The sequence below is a fragment of the Gallus gallus genome, chromosome 12 (genome assembly GCF_016699485.2).
Source record: "Gallus gallus isolate bGalGal1 chromosome 12, bGalGal1.mat.broiler.GRCg7b, whole genome shotgun sequence".
NCBI classification, from domain to species: domain Eukaryota; kingdom Metazoa; phylum Chordata; class Aves; order Galliformes; family Phasianidae; genus Gallus; species Gallus gallus.
The window spans coordinates 16,386,437-16,410,123 of record NC_052543.1 but is presented as its reverse complement, the minus strand read 5'-3'; the positions used below and the strand labels follow the sequence as shown (position 1 = coordinate 16,410,123).

Sequence of the window (23,687 nt, the reverse complement as noted above, 5' to 3'; positions counted from 1 at the left end):
GTTCAGGAGCCATTGTGGTTCCCCTGACACCGTGCAGGCGATATGACCAAGGTACAGCCACCTCCCCATGCTACGAAGTCATTGGTGTCTCCTTTGCTGTATCAGTGCAGCAAAGCTGAAATCGTGCCTGTATCCCAGTAGCACTTTAGGTCTCATTTCATGATTACTGCCCTCTCAGGTGCTGGGGAGATGCTCTCAGTGAGAGTGCACATATTATTTTGCACCGTGGGCTCTCATCTGCGATGTGCTTTTATTGCACCCAGCAGCCCCCTGGCACTTGCTGCTGCCACAGCAGGGAAGCCATAACGCATCTTCCCTCTTGGCAATAGAGGAAACAGATATCCTCATCCCAGACCTGGGCTGGCAGAGGTGCAGAGAGATGTACAGCTTGGCTGAAAGCATGGAAAACAGAGAGTGGACCTCCCTATGAAATCTCCAGCTGGTGGCTGAACTCCAAGAGTGTTTTTCCCCTCTGTGGCAGCCTTAGTCGGTTGGTGTCCAGATGCTGTCACTGTATGAATATTCAGTGCCGATAAAATATGCATAATACTGTAAGCCTTGCCAGGGTGAGGATCTTGAGGGCTTGATGAACTTTGTAACAGCATTACTCAGTTGTAGGGGCACGACTGATGCAGCAATTGATTTCTGAGTTCAGACTTCACCTTCTTTTGAGCAGAGTTCATTCCTGTTTGCTTTTCATAATAGCGTTATTACACCTCGCTGGCAGCAGGACAAGGGAGAAGCCACCGTGCAGCCTTTCATTCCTTGTGAACTCCTGTGCAGCAATCAATGGTGGTGAACGCCTCTCTGCCAGGCTTGAATTTCACGTATCTGATATGTTATCAGCTAGCTATTGTGGTGTTAACACTAATGGAATACTCCTGTTTTAACTCAGAATTTTCCTACAGCTACCAAAGGAAGACCAAGAGAGTTTCAATATGAAAGAAGAAGGCAAAGGGGGAATAAAAAGCAAAACTGTGCTGTGGTACCAAGAATACCAAAAATGCATCTTTAAACTTTTTTCTTTTTTTTTTTCCCCTCATGATCTACTTTCTGTATGACTCATGAGCCAGGCTCTAAAATGGCCTCCAAACATGCATGCATAATTTGCACATCCTCATGTCTGTGGATGCAGTGCTCTTAAACCTCCCTGAGGTGTTACTCCCCGGTGGGACAGCAGGGTTTGGTTGTATTCCCCTCCTACTAAGAAAGGCATGGCCTGTGAGAGGAGACATGGGCCTTCTAAGCACCAGCTGCTTTGCAGCAGCTGACTGGGCAGGGAAGGCTGGGAGAGAGCCGTTTTGGAAAAAGGTATGTGTGAAACTGTAGAAATGAGGCTGAGACCACCTTCTGAGCTGATTGCATTGGTATTTTCTCACTGGGCAGTGGGACCCACAGCACCTTCCCCTAGTGCTAAAGTGAAAAATTAAGTCCACTTACCTGTTTTCTCTCTTTCGGTGGGTCATGACAGATGCCCTTTTCAAGTGGGCATTTCTTTTGTACTGTTATAGCTTTTGTGAAATAAGTCAGAGCTCTTAAATTAAAAGCCAGCACATGCTGGCCCCTCAGGAGGGGATGCGCTCACGGACAGTGGTTTTATTTCAGAAACTTCTGAAGCAACGAATGTCAGTGAACATCCATAGTAATGGGGAGATTTTGTAACAGCTTATGATTTTTGTAACAGCTTATGATAATAAACCCAAGTTTTAGGGGTTTAACGTGCACACTGACATCCCCTGTTCTGGAAGGGGCCGATGCATGCAGTGGTACTTGGTATGTGCTGTGTGGGCTCAGTGTTTGCCAGGGGAGGGAATGTACCTGACATTACAGAAGGGTGTTGATTTGATTAAAATCTGGCTTTGTTGTCTGATGGAAGTCCTGAATCTCCTTTTTTACCTTTTCTGCAAGCAGAAAGAAATGCAATTTCCATTCGGCATAGATGTTTCCCTTTCATCCCTGAAGCTAATTTTTTTTTTTTCCTGCAGCAGTTTTGGTGAAATTATGTATCACTTGTGATAATTCATTTTAAAAATTCCTGAGCTGTGTGGCGTACTTTCATGAAAATTCATTTAGATAAAATTAGATATTATTGTTTAATGAGGTGGCATTTCAATTTAGACCTTGCATCATGCATATACCAAGAGTTTTTTATGGAATAGTTAGGTTCATTTGAGTAATAAAGGCTGAATCATGGGGGCTTTAATTCTTAATCGCTGTGAGGATTGTTATCTGTGGGATGTGAGCTGTCTTAGTGGTATTCAATCAAGTGTCCACTTAGCCGTGACCAGAAGTAATTGCTCCCAAGTGGGTTGCACAATGACCTGTTAATACTTGCTTTGACCCTATGACCTTGTCTGCCCCATTGTTTAGGATTTTATAGCAAGCGAGTCTGCATTTCTGTGGGGTCAAGTAGATATCTGAGGTCAAACATTTTCTGATTACTACATAGTATACACTGTAAGTCTGCAGAGCTGTTGCACAGCAATAGTCCCCGCTTCAGAGCAGGACGCGCACAGTTTGGAAATTGTCTTCCTGAATGCATGTAAACAGTTTAATATTTTACCGAAAGAAGTTCATCTTGTAAATTAGGTATGAATAATACATTTGTAATTACTATTCGTGTCTTTAAACACTTGTGTCTTAATTGGCTTGGGTATTTCTTTAATGTATTTGCATTTTGTCAGGGAAGTTAATTCTAGCTTGCAGAGATGCAGGGTGAGCTGCGTGGCTGGGGATGGCTTCGTCCCGCTCCCGTAGAGCACGTGGGCTGGCCCCGGTGCTTATGGAGCGCTGGGAGTGGGGAGTGCTTCCAAGCTGACTTTGCTGGTGCAGAGTGTTTTATGTGCCTCTCAGAGCCATCCGCAATTAATGAGACCTACTTGTTGATGATAGTTGGGATGTCCCGTATTAATTTATGGGACATGCTTAAAACGTTGCTGAAAATGTGGTCATATTGGGTGACGGTTTGCAGGGGGGCTTGCCACATTGTGTAGCTGAAAAGCAGTATTTTCTTCACAGTGTCTGGAAAATGGCGTGGTTGTACAAACAAAGCCTTGATATTGTTTGTAGCACTACTCCCTCTTTTCATGTTGTGTTTACTGAGTTCACTAGCCAAAACACTTCTGCACGCTCTTCAGCCTTGTAGGTCATCTCTGCTCCAGAAAAACGTATATGCCCCTCGCTCTGCATAGCATCCTAGGGAAAATATTTTGATCTTCACCGCCTGAGCGGGGCTGGTGGGATGACACAAAGCAGTTGGATTACGATACGGTTTGGGGACAAACAAAGCTAATGTTCCTGTGGGAGAAGCAGACTATAGTCAACTGAGTAAGCAAGAAACAAGTGTGAGAGGGAAAACTATATAGCATATGCGGGGAAGAAAACAAAACAGTGACTCTTTCCACTGCCAGAATATTTAAAAACAAACAAACAAGAAAGCTTACCCAAGCAAAATGTGCTTTGCAACAAAGTAAACCTGTGGATTTTTCTCAGTGCATGATGTTGCTCTGGTCATGTGTGGATCTACGTGCTCTTGCTGTGATGTCCTTGGGGGGGGTTTGTGCCAAGGTCAGGGCCCATGTCCCCCGCAGGACCTGTGGTGGGGGGGGAGGACGGGGCTGTGGTGTCTGTAACCTCTGTGGGCACTGGGGCTGCGCTCTGTGGGCCCACATCACAGTTAGTGCAGAACCACAGGCCATGTGTGTGCTGATCACAGGGACCCTCAGGAGCTCCTCAGCGGCTGTAATTGTCACCTCTTCAGCTGTGTGAAAACTGTGGCCTTCTGTGCCAGACCATCTCTGAAGCCAGCTCCGCTGTAGGAGTTGGGCAGGGCCAGATTTATGGGGCCGCCTCCCCAGGCAGCTGTTGGTATTCGATCATCCAGGACAGTTCCATTGTCCTCCATGGGCCGATGACATGTTTCCAGTGCAGGCCCAGCACAGATGTGTGGTATTTCCCCTCTCGGAAGCCACCATCTGAGGCACTCCCACCAGCAGTCCTGCACGCTGTGTCAGCCTTCTCCAGCGCTCCGCCTCGGCCTGCTCACCCCACACAGGGTGTCTCCTCAGATCTCATCCCTTCTGGAAGATGCAAGTGTGGGAGACTGTGTGGGAGGCAGAGGGATTTCCATGGTGTGTTGCTTCACTGGACTAAGGGATGTGTTCCTCAGGGGCCTGCAGGGACCGCAGGTGAGTGGCTGAGGTGTGAGGAGCTTTGGCTGGAGATGGAGGGTGGTGAGACAGGGAGGGAACGTGCCAAAATGCAGGAGTTCTCACCAGAGGCATATTTTAAGGTTGGCGGTGAAGAAACAAGTGTATCATCATTCTGTCTGAGCAATTAGTCAGGACGGGGGCATTTCTGGTAAAGACCCCATGACTAAGACACAGCGTGGTGGGAAGTCCAGAGGGCTTCATGAAATTTGCTTTGAGGTTTTCAGTGCCTTCGTTGAGGTAGATTCAGTTTTCACAAGAAGATGGGGTTCTCTTTACTCCCCCTTCTATTACGAGGGGAAAAAATAAGTACATATTAAACACCTGTGTTTGCAAAACCTCTAATGCGATATGCATTGCTTCTTAGCAAGCCCAGTGCTGTGAGTCCCCCCTGCCTGTAGCAGAGCTCCTGGTGGAGGGTTCTTGTACTGAGTCCAGGATAAACACAATATTCCTTCACTTTTATAAGGAATGTGAGCAGATGCCACGGAAATGAAAGCTCTTGTTGAACACTGATACTGCAGCCTTGATCTATCTCTATTTTCCTTTCTTTCCTTTTTTTTTTTTTTTTTTTTTTTAAATTGAAATGTGGGAAAACATCTAAGTTGTTGCAGAGGGCTTTTGGAAAGCCTGTGTTTCCCACACGCCCAGGTTTGTGCAGTGCCTTTGTAGGTGGTGTGTGGTTTGTGTCAATCATCAGTCTGGTGCTAATGGTGGTAGAGGCGCGCTCAGGCTCTGAACCCGACACCTAGCGCATTGATCTTTGCAAACACGTTCGTACAAGCTGGGGGGACTGCAGACTTGTATTCACAGCTTTCAGCTGTCTCTGGAGTTCCATTTCATACTGCGGGTGAAGGCAGAACACTGCTTCTTTAGCATCATCAGATGTGTTCCTCAGTCCTTCTTTAGCCTTGATATCAATTCAGGCATTTCAGCTTTTCCCTAGCAGATGAAGCAGCACCACAGATTGGCTGTTATAATTAATTTTGTGCTGGAAGCAAGAGAGTAGTGTTTCAAAATCTCTTGTTGAAGAGGACACTCCTTGTACCTGCTGGATCTTCCAGTAAGAATTTGGTCAGGGAAAATATGACACTTTTCATTGGACTGGATGTGGGTTTGGTGATGACATTTTAGGGGATCGATGTACTAGCCTTGCTGGAAGAAAGTTGTGTCATTTTTTAAATGAAATCTGTCATCGGGGCAATTTGCACCTGTGGCCTTCTGCTCTTCCTGGTACGAGTGGTTACTTCTTGCTGCTGTTCTGAAATGCACTACCAAGGGCTCATCATCAGAAAGTGAAACTCCCATGTCAGCCCCGTAATGTCAGCATGCGATGATGGTACAGTGTACTCTCGGTGCTGTATGACTAATTATTTTTCTGTTTTTAAATTTTCTTTAGAAATACTGTGTACCTTCTAGCATAGTCCTGCAGTGCCTTGCAGAGCGGTTCCTGCCAAGTAGCTAACAATCCTGAGAGTAGTTACAACTTTAAACAAGAAGTAGAGGCACTCAGTGGTTCTCAGAATTGCTCAGCACCTTCCAGGATAGAGCAATTTAGAAAAACAAAAAACAAAAAACAAAAAACAACACACAACAAAAAACATCAGAAGTAGTTATGCAAATTGTGACCTTTAAATGCATTTTATATTTGGATTGAAGTTGTTAACGCGTTCTTTCCAAGTTCTGTTTTCCAGCATGACTGTTTTCGGGTGCTTCTCTTTGTAGTGGTGGAGCAGAGCAGTCAGTGTCGTCCCTCAGGAAGAGAGCAGGACATGATGCCTCAGGATAGCAGTCGCCATGCTCTGTGATAGGCAGTGCATCAGTTAGCGAGGAGTCTGAATAGGTGGATTTTAATTTCTTTGGAGGGTCTGACCACGTTATCTAGATGGCAGATTCCTCATTAACTAGATGGATTAAAATTTGTATCATGGCTGATGCCTATCCTGACTAATACGTGTAAGTAACAGCTCGTTCTACTAGAGCTATTGGATGTGGCTTGGGTGGAGGAGAGGAATTGGCTTCTGCAGAGGATATTTGCAGAAAGTCACATTTCCACCATATGTTAGCAGGAGTCTCTTTGGATGCAGGTTTTGGATAGAGTCCTCTGTGTTGCTGTAATCTAGTTTGTCCTTTTTCTACCACTAGTTCTGAATCATACCAACCATTTGGACTCTTGTAAGCGTTGCCTTGAAGGCCGGTGGGAATGTTTCTGCTGGTTCAGCTGATTTTCACCTATTATTTCATCTGGGTGAAGAAGTGAGGTATGGGGGTGAAGGAGAAACGTTGTGTCTATCAGGAGTGAGAAGGACTGCCAAAAAATCTGAAAAATTCTCTAATTAAAAAAAATAATAATAAAAAATAAAGGTACCACAAACCTCGTAAATCCTGATTTAGGTCTGGCTTTTGACAAATCATTATGCAGAAAGGGAAATATCCTTTTAATTTTTAATAGCTTTGCAGTGAAGTTTTATTAGGCAATAATCTGGTTCCTGAGTGGATAGAAGATAAGATCGAGGGCCAAGTAATTTTTTCCCCTCCCGTGCAGTTTGGAAAAGGGGAAAGCGGTCATGGTGAGACGTCTGCCTTATAAAACTCAGAGCAGCATCCTTCTCTGTGCCACAAGCATACAAAATGCCTCCAAATGGATATTTACAACATAAATATGTTCAGGATGTGGGTAGCGAGAGAAGTGTGGGAATAGACGCGAAGGTGCATGGGAGTGGGGATGCGAAGGGGGAGGTGTGAAGAGAGCCAGGAGAGTGTGATGCACATTTTGCAGATAACTTCTCTTCATGTGCCTCCTTCCAGAGCTTGGGTGTGGACTTCCTTCTCCTACCAGCGTATCCCGAGGTTTTATATTTGGTACAATGAGATTCTCATACCTGTCTCTGTTTGCTAATACCATTATTTCCAAAGCAGTTCTATTGGCAGGGGACAGCAGCTAATAATACATCTGGACTGGTCAGGTGGCTTCATTTGGAGTTTGCATGGTTGCGGTTGGTGTTCTTACAGCATATCTCAGGCACAGCATGCAGTAGACATTTCAATGGCACTTAATAAAGCAGTATAGGGCGCTCCTCGATAATATAATCCTTATGCCAGCTTGGTTGCTAAAGCCATGAGTCCCTCAGGCAGTAGTAGACAACTACTCTTGGCGTTGCTGCTTGTTTTACTGTTGTCTCGGATGACTAGGCAGCATTTCTGTGATTTTAAAGCAGCGTGTTATTGCCAGTATCTGGGATGAAATTACCACTTACAGATGTAGAGGTGAACATCCAGCTCCCTTCGGCTGTTGAGAAGCACTGAGCATCGCTGGCTTGGGGGAGGCTGGCAGCATGGAGCACCTTTGGTGCGCGCGTTGTTGCGGCTTGCGTGGAGTACCAACAACGAGCATCTGGTCCCCTCTTGTCTTTTTTTCTCTTATTTCTTGGGGGGAACATCTGCTCGCCTGATTATTTTCTGTATTATTTCTTTTTTTTTCATTTTTTTTTTTCCTGTGGCTCTTTCAATTTGCAGGGAATGTGTATTTAATGTAAGTAAGATGTTAGCTTCTGTCTAGTTTTTCAGCAAGCATTCCAGTAATTACTGGAGTACCTTTGAATGCTACAGCTGCTATTTCTGAGTTAAGGAATCACATTTTCCAAGCATTTATAACTGAATTCACATGGGTAAAACTTGGCATTCAGATTGCTGGCCCACATATCTTAAATTTTGTCTTGATCCTTTGTGTTCACATATCAGTATTGTGTAAGATTAAAGTGGTAAAAATGGCTTCTTGCTGCTCTGGGTGGGCTTGTAGTAATGACATCTGATGAACTGTTTTAGTTAAAAAAAAATAAATATTGGTTTGAGCTTTGAAATTTTTGTTTGTAGTTACTACTGTGGGATGATGTCTTTTTATTTATCTTCCTTCTTCTTTCTGTCCTCTTTACCCTTTATTGCTGTGAAGAAGTCACTATTATTTTAATGTTACTTGTTGCTACCTCTCTAAGGAGCTTCTCAGAATGTGGTCTGACTCTTTCTCTGCTGATGTCAGGAAATCCCTTCGTGCCAAAGGATGTTGGCCAAGGCCAGGCTTCCCCCCTTACCCGCAGCGATATTAACTTGGCTTTTCCAAGTGCTCCTGGAGAGCAACACACCCAGTTCCTGTCGACTGCAGGGGAAAAGAAAAACCCACATGGCTGAAAATGTGCCTTGTTTTTCCTTTGCAAATAGTAGCATGTCCGCAGGGTTGCAATGACCTGTGGATTGGCTGCACTGGCGGCAGTGCTGTGCTCTGAGCTATTTGAAAGCGTAGTGGTTTTGAGGATGTCCCAGTGCTGCCATCACGGCTCCAGCCCTGTCGTTGCTCTGCAGCTCCAAGCGACTGTTTCTCTCTCTCCCTTTTTTCTACTCTGGCTGTGAAGTCTGGTCCAGAGGAAATATGATTTTTGCATTGCTGCATCCAAAGAAATACATTCTATTTTTGAAACTGTTTTGTAACACACACTGAAAAGTAATGAGCCAAAAAAAAAAAAAAAAAAAAAGAAAAAGAAAAGGAAGAGATGTGAAATTTGACCTCCAAATAGATTTGGTTGATGGGGTGATACTTACAGAGATTTTCTTTCAAGGAAAAAAGGTATAGTGTGTGGTTTGTTTCTGTGGGCAGGTAGGCTGACTGTAGGGCAGGTAAGCTGAACAACAGAAGCTGAAGTGATGGATCTGGATGAGCTGAATACTGAAGTAAATGATATTAGTTAGTGGCATGAATTTTGTGAAAAGCCTTAGTCTTCCAATAAAAGCCATTCTTAATTAACTGCCAGTATTAATTTCTGTCACTGTTTTACTCACATTTTAACATTTGAGTTGCTTAACTCTTCTTTGTGGCGAATGTCCCTTTAATAGCACACGTAAAATGACGTTTCACAAGTAATTGCAGTCCAGGAGAGAAACATACCGATGTTGGAAGGGAGATGCTGGCTTTTGTCTTGAGCTCGGGTTTTTATTTGCACAGGGTGTGCAGTTAGCTGGTATTTCTGGGCTCTGCAATACAACAAGGGCTCTGCCTGTCCCTGTGCTTTGCCTGGCATTTCCCCACACCATGGAGAAGCACGTGTGAGCATGTGGACAGATTTCTTGCCCTAGGTCACACCTGGTGGGATTGGATGACTATCCAGAGAGCTGCCAGCATCTAACCCAACAGACCATAACTCTAAGTCCTCCTCCAACTGTTAACGGTGTATGGGTGGGCTCTGTGAGCAGCATGGCCGCATGGTCCCTTGGCCAGGACCTGCAGGTGAAGCATCCAGTCAGGGCTGTGGATTTTGGCTCTGCATTTTAAGATGAATGTGAGGAATCCATCCCTCTGGAATGCCATAAATTCACACAGTGCCATAGATCCACGTCTCCATCAGTGCACTCCCAACTGCTCTCTGCCTTTGTGTGAGTAAAGCCAGTTGTGTGGTGGGGGAAAACCTTTTGGGATTTGTGGTGCATGGGCTTGCGATGGAGGACGCCTCGTTGGCAGTGCGTGGAGCGCCCAGGAGTTACGGCAGGTCGGCCGGCTGCTTGTGGTTTGTTGTGTCTGGTTTGGTTCCTACTTTTTAAGTTGCAGTTGCATTTGGTCATTTGAAGCTCATTTTCGTAGTCTGGCCAAGCCAGCAGGATCCCCGTGCGCTGCAGGGGAACATAAAACATCAGCCTTTAAGCTGGAGTGCTCAGTAGATAAGAATTTTAAGACTCTTGCATCATGTGCTGTGTCTTATGGGCTTATTTAGTATACTCAATTTGATTTAATTTAGATATTGAATAAGGGAAGCTCTTTAGTAGCCAGGAAAAGTATCGCCTCTTCTTTCCCCATTTCCTTACAGACAAGATGGCTGGGAGGGCTGATTTTGGCTGGGATTATGTTGATTTCATTGTTGGAAGTAGCGGGGTGTTTTCAAACTGCGTAAAAATGATGTTGCAGTTTATCTGCACTGTTAAGCTTTCGGAAAGCAAAGAAGAATTCTTTGGGCTTTCATCCTACTTCTGCTTTTCCGTAACAAAACATGAAGAAAATAACTTCTGTCCCTTTGCAACTTAGGAGTTACAAAATGAGCACGGTACTCAGTCAGGTGGCTCTGTCAGTGCTCTCCCCTTTCTATTCCCCACTGCATAAACACAAATAAAAATTGTAACTGCCTTGCCACACATGTCAGCGTGCATGCTGATGGCAGACATTTGCCTTGCTGAAAGGTTTGGTTTGGCTCCTGTTTGCCTTGGCAGAACCGAGCCCTGCCTGCAAGCAGCCGGGCTGCTGGGCGGCGTTCCTCGGAGATAAGAAGTGTGGGGATACGGCTCGGTGCTGGTGGCCCTGCTGGAAGGGGCAGAGGCAGACAGCCTGCCACAAATGATTTTACCGTAGCAGTGGGGGTGAGAGGATGGGATGAGCGAAATCTCCATGTTACAAAGGCGGCGTGTCTGGGAGTTCAGCAGAGTCACAGGGGTTGTTTGCAGATCCCTCGGCTGGAGGCTGGATGGAGTTCATTTCTGTGCACTGCTCACTGAGCACCTCCCGAGCGATGCTGCAAAAAAAAAACCAAAAAACACACATTTGGATGGTGATAAATTTGCATGCCCAGATAACCTTTCATTTGAGGATATTAATTATTGCATGAGTTTGTGCTGCCCTGGAGTAATCGCAGCTGGGTATTCTCTCAGCCTGGAGAATCTTCAGAGTGGGTGAAAATCATCCCAGAAGTCTGCTTAAAAAAGACAGGGAAAATAAAAAAAGAGAAAAGCAGAGCTCCCAAAGGCTGTGGTGGAACCCAGCATTAGCAAATGCTTCTAGGAAGTTTGACCGAGAGCCATATGGCAATGTGGGGAGTATTATCCATTGCTCCAAAAGTTGGTCTCTGAATCAGCCTATTGACTTCAGCAGCAGTTAATCATGTGCTTCAGTTCTTCTTTGAAAAGGATTGCATTCCTGAATCATGTCCTCTGATTTTAACCACTAGACGGTACTTTGTTTTGTGGTAGCAGACAAGTCCAGTCATATTTCTGTGACTAAGTTTGCGAGTTCTGACTGCATCCCCAGTGAAGTATGCTGATGAATATTCTTCCTCTTATCAAATTCGAAACATTTGTCACTGCCCTTGAGTTTTAGGCTCAAACACGTTGTCTTCCTGTGATGCAGCTGGTGGGACAGCACAGGACGATGTGATTTCGTATGCCTGCCTGCAGAACGATGCGATGTAAATAAACATGGGTGAAAACAGTGATCTCCAAATATTGCCCTGAATTCTGCTTTCAAAAGCCCTGAGTGTTGTTAGTGGTGATTGAATCCATCCATTAAGGCAAGAACCAGTTGTGCCGGTCCGAGTTGGGTTGTGTTTGGATGCTGGGGTGCATCCCGGATGCTCACACACTGCTGTGCTGCGTCAGGGATGGGCTGGACTGGTTTGGGGCTGCTCTGCTGTGCTTCAGGAAAGGAAAAGGGGGAGATGAGGTGAGATTCAGCCTGTGGGAACTTGCGATTTGCTGCAACTGTTCAGGACTTAAATGAGTGAGGTATCAGCCCCTCGCTGGCCTGAAGCTGCAGGTGCGTGCTCAGCCCTGCAGGGAGGAGGAGGAGGATGCTTGCTGGGATGTGCCAGCCTCCGGGCGAGCACCGCTCATGGCTGCCCCATGGTCAGTAGTGCTGGGACTTGCATTCCTCCCTCTGCACTTCCCAGCGGCTTGCTCCAGCCTGTGCCTTATGATGGGATCCTGGGCAGCCCCTGTGCTGCTACCTGCTCTGGCATGGGGTGGGGAGGAAGTACTGGGAGAGGGTGCGTGTGCCTCACTCCAGGGCATTCGAATTGTTAGGTTTCAGCAGAATTTTTGGTCTCACCTCTCTGTGTTTTTACAGCTAAAGCTCTTTTTCCTTCCCAACTTTCAACATCTGGAATTCAGTTTCGGTTTATTAAAAAAAAAAAAAAAATTCAAAATGTGCAGTCTGTATGAAACACTGATGTCTTTGCATTTTGCCCGTGATTTTTCTGCTTTATTTTTGTATCCTTCATAAATGCCAGAAATCCTAAGTAGCTGCACATTCAGTAGCTGCTGCTTTCTTCTTTGTCTCGGTCTCAAGCAGTTTTTTTTGATTATTTTTCCACTTAGACACTTTTCTAATTGGGGATAATACCAAAATGATTAATCAAATTAAGTGTGAGAGCGAAGTGGCTGATGCACAAAGCCGCGTGTAGCTGCTGTCTGTGTGCAGTGAGGTTGCCTTGCTGGAGCTGCTGTTGCTTAATGGGCCTCTTAGGCTTTTTTTTTTTTTTTTTTTTTAATAAGGTACTGTGTAGATCCCATTGACTTCAGTTGTTGATTGGGATGCCTGACAGCCGGGAAATTAAGCCCCTTCTTTGTGCCTGAGTTGAAGGCCAGATTTTCAAGGATTTTCAATGCTTAGCACCAATAATTGGTGTTAGGTATTTTTTGGAAAAAGTTCAATTCTCATTTGGACACCTAAATAAGGGTGAGAGATTATGATACTTGTAGCGACTGGTGTTACTGGGGTATGATGAAGGCTTTTTGGAAGATCCTGGCACCAAATAAGCTCGTTATTTTACTGTCAAAATAAGAGCTTTGTTCTTTTGCGTTCCTACTTTGTTTGCAGGCGCTGAGTGTTTGTGCAAATTCTGATTGCGGAGGAGAAACTTTCTTGCTTCTGCCTCATTTTTGTGTGCTTGCTCCAGCGTGTGTGGAGGGAAGGGGGAGCAGAATGAGTTGAGTAAATTAGACAACTGTTGGAAAAAAGGGGACATGCAAAATCAAGTGTTCTACTTGCGTAATCTGTTTAACACCAGCGAGCCACAGAGCCTTGTGGGACACGGGAATAAAAGGAACATCTGTGCAGGCCACATGGCATGCTCCGGAGGAGCCCTCCATCCCAAGCAGCTCTGCTCTATTTGCAAATAAAAGCTCCAGCCGACATCAAAAAGTTGAGGTGGATCCCAGCTGAAAGGGAGAACAAATGTTACCTTTCCTCGCAGCGAGTTCCTCCTGTATGCAGGCTTTGTGGTCCTATTAAGGATGCTTTCGGCATGTGTTTCTGATGGCAATTAATGTTGGTTTTGTGGTTTGTTTTTTTTTTTTTAAAGTTATGTTGGAGATATATCCATGTTGAAAAACTTTAGGAAATTGCAGAGCTTCTCAAACTAAAATCAAATACATCTGAGATTGAAATAAGAATAGGAATGACATACATACATACATATATATATGTATATGCATATATGGTTTGTTTGTATTGGTTGGGCTGTTTGTTTTTGTTGCTGTTTGTGATTACTTGTTTACTGTTTTAAATATTTCTTTGTTTCTCGTCCCCTGTTGCCCACGCCCTGAGATGCAGAGCTCTGCTGGCTGCTCTCACTGCTCTCCTTTTGCTGCAGTGATGGTGTTTGGTAAACAGCCCCATCCCAAGGTGGGGCCCTGGGGAGCTGTGGCTGCTCCAGCCCCTGTCCCTGGGTGCTCACAGGACTCTGAGGATGAGCAAGCAAGCATTTTGTCTGCACTTGTGTTTTGTCTCCACTTGCAACCAGTTAGAGTGCAGTACTCCTCACAAGGATGCACTGAGTTCATGGCTTTGCATTCTCTAGACAGGCTGTATTGTAGTCTGCATCAAGAAGGCATGTATTTTTTTAATATGTAAATAGGAAAGGATGGTGGTTTCATCTCTATTCCAATGTACCCAGGGTGGCAATAACGCTTGTTTAGATCCCTGTGGAACAGATTGTATATGGCAAAATTAATGTCTCAACTCTCCAAGTATTTTCTCTAAAATATTTGAATTTTTGCATTTATTGTGTCGCTTGTTTCAGATAGAGAATGGTATCAGCCGTGCATCAAAGCTTAATTGGTGGAACACAGATTTATTCTAATTCAAAACAGTCACTTAAAAACAGTTTTGTGTATATGTATACATGGGCACAACTTTTCGTACAGTTGTCTGTTTTGGAGCGGTCTCTTAGGCGCTGACGTACAAGTTGAACCTGTTTTCTTTTGTGCAACATGGCTTTAAGAAATCGTTAGTGAAAACAGTATTTATAGTTTCATTGCAGTCAATAAACATCCTAATGTGAGTGGTGCATTGAAGTTCTACCTTTGATGGGGCTTTGAAATGTATCCTGCAAAGCAGAGCCCCAAGGTGTGTGTATCTGTGAGTCTGTTTCCATCAGCACACCTCTTCTCAGTCTCCCAGCCATGTGTTTGTGTTCCCCACCAGTTTGGTCCTGCTGGGAGAGGACCAGCCTCGTGCTGATGGGCTGCAGTCATAGCAGTCCTCCGGGCCATCAGACCCGCGCGCCTTTGCCATGGAGATTTAAGTAGTGAAATATTAAAACTTGTCTTTCAAATCTGCTCAATATTGAGAAGATTAATTTTTGTTGGGGGCAGACTAATAGGTTTCCTATTCTGATTAATACAGTGATAATAAAAACGATGTGATTGCTGGAATTAATGAAACCCAGATTCACGTTTCAAGGTTTGATTGACTTTGTACTCCAGCTACGCTTAAGCTGCTGTGTCTCATCAGTGCTTACTTAGCTTTAGCCCTCAGAGAAAGTATATGGGAGTGAGGTAGTGCAGGGGAAAATCTGTATTTGGGGACTCATCGGAGAGTCTTCTGGGGGAGAAGTTGGTCCAAGGGCAGTTTGGCTTTGCTCACCCTGCTGGTTGATTAGAGCTGATGTTTTTAACCCAGCAGGCTATTTTTGTGAAACTTGCGGGAGAGGAGTGGCCAATTCAGATGTGTGGGTGCATCATTAAAAGCTTCAATTTGTCGATGCCAGATCGAACTCGAGTGTGTGGGCAGATCATTAAAGGCCTTGGTTTATCAGAACCGATCTCCCCGGCGTTCCTCTCCCCGCAGGCGGTGCGTGCCGTGTCCCCGGCTCTCTGGGCTGTGCTCCATGGAGTAACCCCAGCAGCCTCCGTGCCCACAGACCTCGCTGGGCTCCGTCCCTTGTACACCTCCAGATGTATGATGGGTACAGGCTACTCAGCAGCTGTGATGGGTACAAGCTGTGTGTGTAGCTGCAACTGTGTTCTGCCCGGTGCCCATCTGCAGTAACAAACCCAGCCTCAGATGTGTGTTCTGGCACTGTTTGGTTGCTCCTCTAGAGTGTTCGCTCCTCATGAGTAAAATAAAGCTGATGCAGGATGCAGGTCACTCTGGTTTGCAGGTATTTCAGAGCCTCTGAGAAAGAAGTTGTGTTTAGCAGATCTGGTGTTGGAAAGGCCCTTTTGGATCTATTTTTGTTGTGCAGCACAGTTTTATAATAGGGTCGCGTAATCCCTATATTTAGGTTTCTGAACTGTTGTGATCATCTTTGAGCCATTGTATTGCATTCAGCTAAGAATGGGAAAAGCCCCGAGGCCAGAGAGGTATATTTAAAAAAAAGGAAAAAAAAAAAAAAAAAAACCAACAACCAAAAAGCCTCCACCTTTTTCCCTTCTGAAATGCGGTGCGGTTGTCGCTAAGGCAGTGACTTGCAGATGTTCCTGAGGAAAGCTGCCGTGGTGGTTGTCTGCCCCGGGTCGGGTCCTTGGCACTGCCTAAGTGCTGGTACACGTTGAGTGCTGAGAGCGGCCACTCTGCTGGGGATGGTCCGGAGGGAGAGCACCAGGGAAAGGAAGGCGGAGGCAGCCCTTGGGATTTCCGTCTTCATATTTTTTCCTACCCCAGTCCCTCGGGACCCTTCTTCTGTTGCAGAGCTTGTTTTCTCCTCTGGAGGTTATAGCACAGAGGCTGTCCCACGTGCCCGTGCATCCATCAGGGCAGCAGGCACTGGAGCTGCTGCTTAAATCCCACCTGATTCCGTGGGTGCGGTGCTCATGTGCCTCAGGCCCTCTGCTCCTGTTTCTCAGTATCAGCTCGTACTCAGCGTGGATGTTTTGTCGATGGAGAAAATATACCGCTCTTTTAAAATACCCTTATTAGTAAAAATGGGTATTTAATTTGTACCGCAAGCAGCTTCCTCTGAGCTAGGCTTAAACTCAATCTGTGTTACTAATAGCTGGGGAAAAACATACTAATTGGTATTTCTTAACTGATGTTTGCAAATTTTGCCTTTTCACCCTGAACATCAAATAGTTTTTGTATGTGTTTATCCTTATCTCAGAGGGAAGATTATTGCTAACAAGAGATTCTACATCTTGTTAAGGTTTTATCGGGGTGCAGTGAGTGCAGGCTGAGAGTAAATATTTCAGAAATTCAGACTGTTGTATTTTGATAATGCAAAGTAGGTTAAAGTATCTGAATGTGGTGAAACAGCGCAGCATTTCTGAGCAGAATATGGGTTTGGCAGCTGACATGTTTTGGTGTTTAGAATGAACATAAACTTGCCTGTCGGAGGAGCAAATTGCAAATCTGAAATAAGAGCGTCTTTTTAAAACCTTTCTTAATACTGTAAGTTTCAATTTCATTTAAAGCAAAATAAATTCTGCTGTGTGATAGAGCGATGTTTGATATGTGGAAATGTTCCTGTAACGCTCCGCACACCTCCAGCACTTGTAACTGCCTTTTGTTTTCAAAGGAAAACGGTGGGTTTTGATATGATTCTAACTAAGTGAAGTTTTAAAACGTGTTTTTGTCTTTCAGTCTCCTGAGAACATTTTTTTCCGAGTGATTCCAGCTTCCAGACATTTGCCATGATAAGGGTTTTGATCCTTTCCCATATTTGCCCTGAGTCATGAGTGGATATGTGTGATGCCTGCAAGTAAAACTGGTGAGTCACCAAACCCAAGTTTGCAGTAACTCTCACTCTTTCTTACAGTCTGTCTTTCTCTCACCCCTCTTTTCTTTTTGATATGGTGGGGATTTGGGGTTCCTTTTTTCGTATTGTCTGTGTTCATAAACAAGTCACCACTATTTTGTACCTCCCAAATAAACCCCTAGTATTTGTATTGAAATATCCGTGATACCAAATACTATCGGTACAGAAAATAGACTGCCTTGCTTGCTTTCTTTCCACCATCCCCTCAAGGCCTCAGTGAAGTTGTGAGCTCTGAGGGTTTGGTAGTGTAACTGGAGTTCAGCGATGCAAAACCGCTGCCCAGAGCTGGAGCCATACAGACAGACAGGGTCTAAACATGCTTGTGTGTGCAATTCATGTAATGATTAAATATGAATATGGAGAGGCCTCCTCTCCATCATGTGTCAGAGGCTTTGCTCTCAGAGGAGCCATTGCCAACGAATAATTAGCTCCACTGTTTGCTGCACTTACATCCCAGTGACAAAATGGTGTCACTGGTACACAGGAGAGCTGGCCCCGCTCAGCATGGCATGTGCTGCAAAGCCTGGCTGCTTTCGTCATGGGCGGACAAAGGGAGAAATCCTCCAACAGCCAACTTGGACAAGACAAAGAGAGTTGCAAGATCTGTGTGAAAATTTGTTACAACCTAGGAGATCTAGGTAATTAAATCCATAGGAAATGGGAGCATAATTTTTTTTTTCAAATAAATTTGTGTTTCTGTTATAATTTTAGTATCCCTCTGTGTGTTAGAAAGTGCATTACATTTCAGAGATCAGAGAAACAGAGAAATTCACACATCAGTGAATTGTGATTTTTTTTTTAAGTTTCCATTTTTTCTTTCTTTTTTTTTTTTTTTTTCCAGAGGTAGCATAATTACCATGTCATTTAGCAAAGATTATAATAGCTGTTCAGTTTTTACCGACTGGTGTAGTAAACAGTTGAATAAACCCATATGGCAGCTCAAAGCGTGCACGCAAGAAAAAGATTCTTACCAATTCCTTCATGTCTGAATTACCAACCTTGCTGATACAACCAAGGTCCCCAAGCCGGGAGCAATTCCAGCTTTATCCAGTGATGCAAGAATTTCTCACTGCTCTGCAGCATGCGAATCAATTGATTTTAATCGCGGCGGTTAGCTAATTAATTATTTCTTTGTTCCTATGAAGTATGCATAGGAAACTTGGGGTTACATACAAGGCACATGCCACTATTTAAGGCAGCCTGCGCATATACTCGATACATTTCCAATGATGGTAAAGAATGTCTGGAGTCCAAATCTCACTGTTCAAGTCTCTATTAGAGGCCAAAAACATGGTACTGTGACAAACCCATGGCACTGCTTGTAATGGGACTTTGTGTCTGGTCTCAGTGGCAGCAAACGGAAGGACCAGGGTATTTTGAAGCATCCCCTTTACCTCACAGGTTGCATTATGGAGATACACAGCCGTGGCTGAACGGCATCCTGTGTAAAGACAAGGCATTTGAGCCGCGTGCCCTCTGGATAGCTTCTGTATTAAAAAATAAAAGCAAAAAGAAGGATTGTTAACTCCCTACAAACGTTGACTTGAACAAAGGAAAAGATTCATGCTGTTCACCATGAAATTCACTTACTTCCAGTTATCTTAAAATTTTCATGTCACATAATAGCTTTAAAATATCTTCTGAATGCATTAGACTCTCTAGGTGCTTAGAAAATATTGCCAAATAATAATATGAAATGAACAAGCGTTGAACAGTCCCACTGGAAAGGAGCAGTTGGCCAACACTGGTGCTTATGTTCATCTTAACCCTGATATATGGCCAGCCCTCCGCCATAATTCTATCAGGAGATGGGAAGTTGCCTAGCAATGGACTGACTGTAGAGGGTACGTGTTGAGCTAATTCAGTTTTTGTTCTCATTTCCTTGAGAGTTCAGTTTAAAGGAGTGATTCTTTCTCCAGCTGCAGCGAGAGCCACTTCTTGGTATTCTCTCTCGTTCCCCACTCGAGTGTCCCTGATGTCAGGAATTCATTCATGGCCTTGCTCGTTTTAGAAGTTTCCAGCTTATTGAGTAACCAAATGTGGTTTCTGCTGATTGTGTTGGCTGAATACGTGGAGCCTTTCGAAGAGACGAGAGCTTTATTTGAAGCGGAGCATCTAGTTGTATACCATTTTATGGCAGACAAAGGTCATCTAGGGTAAGCAGCCAGAACAGTGAATTGCCTCATTGCAACACCTAGGAAAATGAAACAGAAAGATACGGTAGAAGGTTTTAACAAATGGCTCATCGTTATAAATTTTTTTAAGTCAAGGAATTGGTGCTGTGTACGTTTCTAAATTGGAGATAACCATGCTTGTACAATAAATTGACTTAAGAACGGAACAAATCAAGGTGATGGGGTGGTACTAAAAACCCCGTCGTGCAGCACTGCGTGCACCACAAACCTGCGAGGTCTGCGTGCCCGCAGCTCCCCAGCCTTCCTGCTGAGCCCTGCCCTGCTGTGTGGGGCGGTGGGCAGGAAGCAGAGGGGTCAGCTGGGGAACAGCGGTGCCTCCATGCTTCTGTCCTCCAAGTGCCTCTGCTGAGACATCCGTGGCTCCAGAAGGACTTTGCTTTTCTGAAACTTTTCTGTCTGGAACTTTGTGCTGGGCAGAGGAGGAGGGGAGAAGCAATTTTAACAATTTAATAAACTACATAATATGTTTTATAAGCTGGTGTGAATGCTCCTAAGTATTTTGGTCTTTTTTTCATAACACAATGAACCTAATATTGGTAAAAATACAGATCTTAGCTGCCACCATAAAGAGAGGCTAGATTTAATAAACAGTTATGAATGTTGGCAGCTGCCTATCAGATTGTATAACATCGGCTATAGCACATGAAGACAGTGTCAACTTACATTTTATCTCAGAAGTATTTTCAAAGCGTTTATTTTGCTTTCTCTTGAGTCCTTAACCTAATTCAAGTTATATAATTGGCTGAATATTTTTCCACATAGCTAATTGGCTGGGTGCCAGCGTGGAAACCATTGTCTGACTTGATGATGATCAGAAATTAACATGACATTTGCGTGGTGGTAATGGAATACATTAGTAATGTAATTCATGACTGTAAGAAAGAGACCATCATCTCCCACCTCTGATCAGCAGGAGGGGCTGGGGGGATGATGAAATGCTCCCAGCAGGCACCTCACAGCAGTGGCTGGCCAATCTCTATGTCAAATTTAGTTTTAAATTCTTCAGACAAAGCTGTAATGCTTACCAATTAATTACTACAAATGTCAATTAAAAATCTACCAAATAATACAGTAAGATTAAATTTCAATTAAAAAAATTACATTTAACAAGGAAGATACAACATTATTTTAATGAATTCTGCTGAAGGTGACAGTTTATCTAGATATATTTATACCGTGTAGGTGGATCTAAATTCATTGGATGATGTTAACCATGTTACCCCGTATACATATTAGTTTTGAAAATTATTTCCACTTGGGCTGTGTCCTGGAGGAGACAGGGCATCAAGGGGCATTTCTTATCACCAGGAGAAAGGGGAATTTCACGCCTTTGAAGTACAAAAATAGTCTCACACCTAAAATGAGGGCTTTTCTGTAGACTTCTATACCAGCTGTATTAGCAGTATTTTTCATTGCTTGATGCTTATGAAATTGAATACAGAGTTTCTGTTGTGGCAGTAGAACAAGCTGAAACTTTGCTATGCTGATTTACTCAGGACAGTTTTTCGAGTGATCTGCTTTCCCATAGAGATAATATCCATTATCCTGGCAAATCACTTAACAGGCAGAGATTTTTGCTGTGTGAAGGTGGGGAACTTCAGGTCCTGAGCAGAGCTTTTATCTGCAAAGCTTCACCCCGGCTTGATAGGGCCTGTGAACTAAATTAAATCTCGTAGTTACTACTGCTGTTGCTTGAAGACATGTTCTGAGCCCCGCACAGCAGATGTGTCACGTGGCGTGATGCAGCTGGGAGTCTGCACGTGTTTGCACAACAGCACCTTGGATGCAGGGTGCTTACCTTGCAAAGGAGGTCTTGTAGCTGGGATTCCCTGGAGTGGTGTGTATTTGTTTTGAGCAGGTCGGGTTCCTGCGGGCATGGAGCTGGTGGGCAGGGGAGAGCTCTGTGGCATTCAAGCCATGTGAGCCAAGGACTCTGCGTATCATCTGAAGAACAGCTTTCTCAGCTTCCTTGCATTTATTTTCGAGAGCTTTTATTGTGTTTTCACACCATCCCGTCTAAAAGAGGTAAGAGGGAAGGCATAATTGAGGAAACAGATTTTGCGTGTCAAGCCAGCACTGAGAAAACACACTCCCAGGGACCAGGAGGCTCCTTCTCCTTGGCATTTCAGCAGGTTTGGATGTGAAATAAAAACCAGCCAAACACGCACATTGAAAATCAGAAAAGCCAAAAACTGCTCATGGCAGGTTAAAGTAACGATAGGCTCTTCAGTGGATGGGCTGTGGTGCCTTGCTGCTGTTCCAGCTTTGCCTATTGGTGGGTGAATGCAACAAGCACCAGCTCTGCCATTCACGTGCCTTTAGGTATTGGTAACAGCTTTACAGGATCAGTTCTGCTTCTTGCTATTATCTGATAAAGCTATAATCAGCAGGAGATGGGAGACAGCATTTTGTTCCTGTAATGGCCTCAGGAAATGGGTGCTGTGGAAGTGTAAGAGCAGCTGAAACATTTTCTCACCAGTCCTCGCAGACAGGAAGGCAATGGAGAGAAAGGTGGAGCAAGGCAGGCTCATTTCCACACTGGCAGCCAGGGAGCTTTAAGTAAGAAGGCAAGCAGGGGAGGGAGAGTGGGAGCATGTAGCTTCTTACCAGGAGGTAATGGTGTGAGGAGGCTGTGGGCCTGGGGCTCCCACTGGCCAGGCAATCAGGTGGGAGCTGGAGCTGCTGCTCTTAAAAACCTATCTTCCCAGGGGCTTTCAGCTCTGCACAGGAGCAGAGCAGTCATTTGCTGGTTTGAGTCCTGGGATGCGACTCTTGCCCTGGTTACCATCAGAGAAGTGAGGTCCTTCGGGAGCTGGGCAATGGCGTGTCCCATCCTGACCAACCATGGGAGTGTCTCATCTCCTCTCCGGGGTCTCGTGTGGAGCTTGTCCACATTCCCAGCACCTCTGATGGTGGCTGATCTCCTCGTGAGCTTTTACGAGTGGATTTCTGCCTTAGGTAGGGAAATGCTTTTCTCTGTGAGAGTTGGCCGAACATCTTGAAGGAAGAATGTATTTGACATTGGAAGAAATATTTACATCTCTTAGTCTTTTTTTTTTCCTTAGCGTGAAGTTGTGTCAGCTATATTACACTGAGGGAACACTGAACTGGGGGAGGATACTTTTATAAGCTGCCCTCTTTTTGCCGGTTTATTCCATGCTCTCATCCTCTGATTTACATCCCATCTGAAGTGAAAATACCCAGGCTTCAGTAGTTTGTTTACCTTTGCTTATATCACTGTGGGGACCCGAGGAGATGTAGGAGCTGTTCTCACTGTGACATTTGCACGAGCTGCGGGGTAAGGTGAGAGCAGGCAGATGCCGCACACAGCGAGGAGGCAGCAGGGTTTATTAAGTCTTACTCGTTCCATGGTTTATAATATGTAGACAAAAGCAAACATCTCCGGGGAGGGCTGATGGCAGATCCTGACCCTCCTCTTTAAGGAAGTTGTGCGTGCAGGGGGCTGCATGGGGTGTTTCTGCAGAGGGGTCCCAAAATGCTGCTGCAGCAGTGGAATGCGGACACGAGGTGCTTCATAGGGCAAAGCCATCCTCCTGTCATCGTAGTACTGCTCCTGGGGAAATACTGAAGTACTCTTTGTCTTCATTGACACACCCTCCTAGCAGAGCCTGAAGAGATCATTCCTTCTTTCAGATATACAGGGAAACGGAGTGCAGAGCTGTTTGTCATGAAAATGCCGTTTATATACAGCGGCCGTAAAACCCCAGATTCTGAGCAAACTGATTCAGACAGCAGACTGAGACTGCTTCATCATCAGCTAACAGAGAGGAGAGTTGCAATCATCGAATTGTAGAACGGCTTGGGTTGGAAGGGACCTTAAAGATCACTTAGTTCCAACCACGGCCGTGGGCTGGTGACTACCCACCATCCAGCCTGGCCTTGGGCACATGCCCAGCTTCTCTGGGCAGCCTGTGCCAGGGCCCTGCTTGGGGATAAAACCCAGTGGCAGCTCCCTTCTGCCAGGGGTGTGTATGTGGCCTTGGGAGCCTGCCCTGCCGAGCCCGCAAGACCTTTGCTCTAGAAAAAATATCTGTCATTGCTTTTAGCAGCCCAGTTTGGGATTGCAGTGTGGAGCATCTGAAGCATTTTGGGACCTTTGTTGGCAGGAGGCAGTGCAGGACCGGGCTGCATCCCACTGGCCGCAGGGTGCGGGATGGCACCGCTGCAGAAGGAAGGACAGCATCGGGGCCTTTGTGCTTATTGTTCTCAGCAGAGCTGTGCTGGAACCAATAAAGTTGCTGCCACCACTGCTTTGAGGAAAAGTAACTGCAGCTGAGAAAGAGAGAGGCAAAATTATGAATCAGAAAAGCCAACGCCAAGCCCATTATTTTTACTCTTGGGGAAAAAAAAAGTATCTTTCCAGACTTTTTTTTTTTTTTTTTTCCCACATGGAGTGAATCTTTGGGACACTAATGTTCTGCTGTCAGGTTTGTTTAAAGATTGTTTTGACAGTGCCTTTTGGGGGTCAAATCTTGAAGTTT

The 23,687-nt window shown here is 44.9% G+C and overlaps 1 protein-coding gene across 24 annotated transcripts in view; it reads left to right on the top strand.

Annotated features, from left to right (window-relative positions):
• Positions 1-23,687, top strand: part of FOXP1 (forkhead box P1) — a 343,452-nt gene that overhangs the window by 22,088 nt on the left and 297,677 nt on the right. For all 24 annotated transcript variants that reach the window (XM_040646262.2, XM_046899979.1, XM_015293120.4 and 21 more), the window contains exon 2: positions 16,816-16,942. The gene's annotated coding sequence lies outside the window, so the exon portion shown is untranslated. The remainder of the gene's footprint in view (positions 1-16,815; positions 16,943-23,687) is intronic.